The following is a 6466-nucleotide window of genomic DNA, read 5'->3' as shown; positions in this document are numbered from 1 at the left end:
CAAACTGAATTGGTCCACTCACACTGACAGCGTCGTGAAGAAGCGCAGCAGCGCCTATTCAACCTCAGGAGGCTGAAGAAATTTGGCTTGTCACCAAAAGCACTCACAAACTTCTACAGATGCACAATCGAGAGCATCCTGGCGGGCTGTATCACCGCCTGGTACGGCAACTGCTCCGCCCTCAACCGTAAGGCTCTCCAGAGGGTAGTGAGGACTGCACAACGCATCACCGGGGCAAACTACCTGCCCTCCAGGACACCTACACCACCCGTTGTTACAGGGAGGCCATAAAGATCATCAAGGACATCAACCACCCGAACCACTGCCTGTTCACCCCGCTATCATCCAGAAGGCGAGGTCAGTACAGGTGCATCAAAGCTGGGACCGAGAGACTGAAAAACAGCTTCTATCTCAAGGCCATCAGACTGTTAAACAGCCACCACTAACAGTGAGTGGCTGCTGCCAACACACTGTCATTGACACTGACCCAACTCCAGCCATTTTAATAATGGGAATTGATGGGAATTATGTAAATATATCACTAGCCACTTTAAACAATGCTACCTTATATAATGTTACTTACCCTACATTATTCATCTCATATGCATATGTATATACTGTACTCTACATCATCGACTGCATCCTTATGTAACACATGTATCACTAGCCACTTTAACTATGCCACTTTGTTTACTTTGTCTACACACTCATCTCATATGTATATACTGTACTCGATACCATCTACTGTATGCTGCTCTGTACCATCACTCATTCATATATCCTTATGTACATATTCCTTATCCCCTTACACTGTGTATAAGACAGTAGTTTTGGAATTGTTAGTTAGATTACTTGTTGGTTATCACTGCATTGTCGGAACTAGAAGCACAAGCATTTCGCTACACTCGCATTTAACATCTGCTAACCATGTGTATGTGACAAATAACATTTGATTTGATTTGATTTGATTTACAGAAGGGTAGCTTTCCAGGAACAGGGTTGGAGAGTCCTACTGAATATTCTCAATCCCACTTTTACATAGTATTTATACGGCACATTTCAGACATGGAATGCAACACAATGAGCTTCACAGGGGAAAAAACAAATACAAACTGAAATATTATACAGCAAACATGAGGATAAAATACTAAAGAATAACAAAAACTGAACGACTAAAAAGCACCCTAAGGAAAAACAAAGCTATAAAGGTGTGCTTTAAGATCTGTTAAATATGTCCAAAGTTTCAGCCCCCTTCAGGTTCACAGGGAGGCTATTTCTGAGGCTTCTACTTATCTAAAAACCAACAGAAGTATCTTAAAATTAATTCTAAAATGCACAGGCAGCCAGTGAAAACCTTCAAACTGATGCAATGTGTGCTCCCCGTCTGGTCTTGGTCAGTACCCATGCTGTAGCATTCTGGATGTTTTGCAGTTGAACAATGGCTTTCTTGGGTAGACCAGACAGGAGAGCATTACAGTAGTCAAGCCTGCTTGTTATAAAAGCATGGAGGACTGTCTCTGTATCAGCCTGAGAGAGAAACGACCACACTGTGGGGATGTTCCTCAGGTGGTAAAAAGCCATTTGTCTCATTCATAATGTGTGATTTGAAATTGAGTTCAGAAACGTAAATAACACCTAGATTTTTTACCTGACATTTTATCGTTATAAAGATAATTCAAATGAATTAAAATGTTCGGCCAGATTCTCTCTGTGCTTTGGCTGCAACAATAAGTACCTTGGTTATGTCTTGATTTAGCTGGAGGAAGCTGTGAGCCATCCAAGTATTTACATCACTAATACAGTCCAATAATTTATCAGTGGAACTAAAATACTCGACACAGAAATGCAGCTATGTATCATCTGCGTAGCAGTGAAAATCAATGCTGTGCTTTCTGATAACGCTGACAAGGGGTAACATACTGAACAGTACCGGAACCAAAATCAAATCTTGTGTAACGTGATATGACGTGATATAATGTGATATGTATTTTCTGAGTTATGTTCAACTAGAGTGACAAAAACTCTCCACTGGTTAAATAGGTCCTAAACTAATTTAGAACTGGAGTGGAGAGGCCAACCCACCTCTCCAGTCTGTCCAGAAGGACATCAAGGTCAACAGTGTCGAACGCAGCACTTAAATCCAAGAGTACAAGAACAGAGTGCTGTTTGGCATCTGTGCTTGGCTCTAAGATCACTTACCACTTTAACTAAGGCTGTCTCTGTGCTGTGGTGGGCATAAAAAACAGTTTGGAATAAAAAAAATAAAAAATACAGTTGGCACTTAAAACAATAATTTAGCTGTTTGAAAACCAAATTCTCCAGAATTTTGGTTAAGAATGGGAGGTTGGCTGAAAATTGCAAAGAGCTTAAGAATCTAGATTACTTTTCTTCAGAAGGTGTTTCACCATAGCAGTTTTTAGTGCAATGGGGAAAGTGCCTGTGAATAGGGAGTGATTAACAATAACCTGCACTTCTTCAGATATGCAATTAAAAACTGTTTTGAAGGTGGTCGGGATAGGATCGAGAAGGCAGGTAGAAGGCTTCAGTTGGTGTATCACTTTCGTGAGCATGTCTGTGTCAACCAGGGAAAATAAATCCATAGTGCCGTAGCGTGGTTGGCTAAGGCACACATCAACATTTCATCAGGTCTTGCTTGACTGATACCCAGCCTAATGTTTGTTATCTGATCTCTGAAATATCCCACAAATTCATCACATTTAGATGTGAAGGAAAGTTCACATAGGTTTTCGGGGTAGGATTTATCAGGCCATCAATGGTTGAGAAGCACACTATTAAATTATTCTGATTATTAGAAAATGGCATTTCTAATTGCCTTGTTATACAGTGCCAGTCAAAAGTTTGGACAACTACTCATTTAAGGATTTTTCTTTATTTTTACTATTTTATACATTGTAGAATAATAGTGAAGACATCAAAACCATAAAATAACACATATGGAATCATCTAGTACCCCAAAAAAGTGTTCATTTTTGTTTTGAGATACTTCAAAGTAGCCACATTTTGCCTTGATGACAGTTTTGCGCACTCTTGGCATTCTCTCAACCAGCTTCACCTGGAATGCTTTTGCAACAGTCTTGAATGAGTTCCCACATATGCTGAGCACTTGTTGGCTGCTTTTCCTTCACTCTGCGGTCAAACTGATCCCAAACCATCTCAATTGGGTTGAGGTCGGGTGATTGTGGAGGCCAAGTCAGCTGATGCCGCACTCCATCACTTTCCTTCTTGGTCAAATACCCTTCACACAACCTGGAGGTGTGGGACACTGTCCTGTTTAAAAACAAATTATAGTCCCACTAAGCCCAAACCAGATGGGATGGTGCATTGCGGCAGAATGCTGGGGTCGCCATTTGGATTAAGTGCGACTCGAATTCAAAATAAATCAGTGTCACCAGCAAAGCACCCCCACACCTCCTCCTCCATGCTTCACGGTGAGAACTACAGATGCGGAGATCATCCACTCACCTATTCTGCGTCTCACAAAGACACAGCGGTTGGAGAAAAAAAACATCTCAAATTTGGACTCATCTGACCAAAGGACAGATTTCCACCGGTCTAATGTCCATTGCTCGTGTTTCTTGGCCCAAGCTAGCCTCTTATTATTATTGGTGTCCTATAATAGTATTTTTTTTTTGCAGCAATTCAACCATGAAGGCCTGATACACGCAGTCTCCTCTAAACAGTTGATGTTGAGATGTGTCTGTTACTATAACTCTGTGAATCATTTATTTGGCCTACAATTTCTGAGGCTGGTAACTAACGCAGCAGAGGTAACTGCGTCTTCCTTTCTTGTGGTGGTCCTCATGAGAGACAGTTTCATCATAGCTCTTGATGGTTTTTGCAACTGCACTTGAAGAAACTTTCAAAGTTCTTGAAATGTTCCCGGATTGACTGACCTTAATGTCTTAAAGTAATGATGGACTGTTGTTTCTTTGCTTATTTGAGCTGTTCTTGCCATAATATGGACTTGTTTTTTCCCCAAATAGGGCTATCTTCTGTATACCATCTCTACCATGTCACAACACAACTGATTGGCTTAAATGCATTAACTTCTTATGGCTGGGGGTAGTATTGAGTAGCTTGGATGAATAAGGTGCCCAGAGTAAACTGCCTGCTCCTCAGTCCCAGTTGCTAATATATGCATATGATTATATTTGGATAGAAAACACTCTGAAGTTTCTAAAACTGTTTGAATGATGTCTGTAAGTATAACAGAACTCATATGGCAGGCAAAAACCTGAGAAAAAAATCCAACCAGGAAGTGGGACATCTGAGGTTGGTCGATTTTCAACTCAGCCCCTATTGAAGATATTGGTAATCTTGCACTTCCTAAGGCTTCCACTCTTTAGGCTTCAACCATCTTTAGAAACTTGTTTGAGTCTTCTACTATGAATGGGGGCTGAATGAGAGGGGAATGAGTCAGAGGTCTGCCAGCAGCCATGCGCTGGTCACGTGGATTCACATGAGAGGTAGCTCCCGTTCCATTTGCTTTTCTGAAGACAAGAAATTCTCCGGTTGGAATATTATTGAAGTTTAATGTTAAAAACATCCTAAAGATTGATTCTATACATCGTTTGACATGTTTCTACGGACTGTAGCGGAACTTTTTGACTTTTTGTCTGCAACTAGTGACGCGCTTCGTGAGACAGGCCTTCTATGCCATCAAAAGGAACAAAACTCAACATCCCAATTAGGATCTGGCAAAAAAAAGGACATAAATCAGTTATCAAACCCATTGCCCTCCATGGTTGTGAGGTCGGGGGTCCACTCACCAACCAATAATTCACAAAAATAGGCCAAACACCCAATTGGGACTTTCTGCAAAAATATACTTTGTGTACAACGCAAAACCCCAAACAATGCACGCAGAGCAGAATTAGGATTACACCGCTAGTTATCAAAATCAAGAAAAGAGCCGTTCCATTTCTACAACCACTTAAAAAGGAAGTCATGCACACACATTCCACCACAAAGCCCTCACCTAGAGAGATGAACCTAGAGAAGAGTCCCCTCGGCCAGCTGGTTCTGGGGCTCTGTTCACAAACAGACCACCAGGACAGAAACACATTTAGGGGCCTCCCGAGTGGCGCAGCGGTCTAAGGCAATGCATCGGGATGTCCTTGTCCCATCGCACTCCAGCTACACCTGTGGCGAGCCGGGCGCATGCACGCTGACACGGTCACCAGGTGTACGGTGTTTCCTCCGGCACATTGGTACGGTGTTTCCTCCGGCACATTGGTACGGTGTTTCCTCCGGCACATTGGTACGGTGTTTCCTCCGGCACATTGGTACGGCGTTTCCTCCGGCACATTGGTACGGCGTTTCCTCCGGCACATTGGTACGGCGTTTCCTCCGGCACATTGGTACGGCGTTTCCTCCGGCACATTGGTACGGCGTTTCCTCCGGCACATTGGTACGGCTGGCTTCTGGGTTAAGCAAGCAGTGTGTCAAGAAGCAGTACGGCTTTGTAGGGTCGTGTTTCGGAGGACGCATGGCTCGAGACCTTCACCTCTCCTGAGTCCGTACGGAAGTTGCAGCGAAGGGACAAGACTAACTACCAATTGAATATCATGAAATAGGGGAGAAAAAGGGCTACGAAAAATACACATTTTAATCCAAAAACTAAACATTTCTACCCAGCCAAATGATGAGAAAGCAAAAAGATAACTGGAAAGAATCAACCAAAAAAACAGAGCAAATTGAAACACTATCTGGCCCTTAATTAAGGGATTAGACCCTTTCCCCCCCAAGTTTTGCCTAAAATGACATACCCAAATCTAACTGTCTGTAGCTTAGGCCCTGAAGAAAGGATATGCATATTCTTGGTACCATTTGAAAGGAAACACTTTGAAGTTTATGTAAATGTGAAAGGAATGTAGTATAATATAACACAGTAGATCTGGTAAAAGATAAAACAAAGAAAAAACAAACTTTTCTTTTCTATTTTTTGTGCCATCTTTGAAATGTAAGAGAAAGGCCATAATGTATTATTCCAGCCAATGTGCAATTTAGATTTTGGCCACTAAATGGCATCAGTGAATGTGCAAAGGTTTAGACTGATCCAATGAACAATTGTATTTCTGTTCAAATTTTGTATCAAGACTTCCCAAATGTGTCTATGTTCAAAATTGTTCACTCTCCTCAAACAATAGCATGGTATTCTTTTACTGTAACAACTACTGTAAATTGAACAGTGGAGTTAGATTAAATTCATCTTAATCTTTCTGTCAATATCAGATATGTCTATGTCCTGGGAAATTTTCTTGTTACTTACAACCTCATGCTAATCGCATTAGCCTACATTAGCTCAACTGTCCCGTGGAGGGGACACCGATCCCGAATAAATTAACAGATTACACAGCGGCAGAGCACCCGAAATTAAGAAAATCCTTGACTATGTCAACTCCGTGAGCATGGACTTGCTATTGAGAGGCCGCCATAGGCAGAC

The sequence above is a fragment of the Oncorhynchus keta genome, chromosome 1, assembly GCF_023373465.1.
Source record: "Oncorhynchus keta strain PuntledgeMale-10-30-2019 chromosome 1, Oket_V2, whole genome shotgun sequence".
In the NCBI taxonomy this organism is placed as follows: domain Eukaryota; kingdom Metazoa; phylum Chordata; class Actinopteri; order Salmoniformes; family Salmonidae; genus Oncorhynchus; species Oncorhynchus keta.
This window is presented reverse-complemented; position numbering follows the sequence as displayed.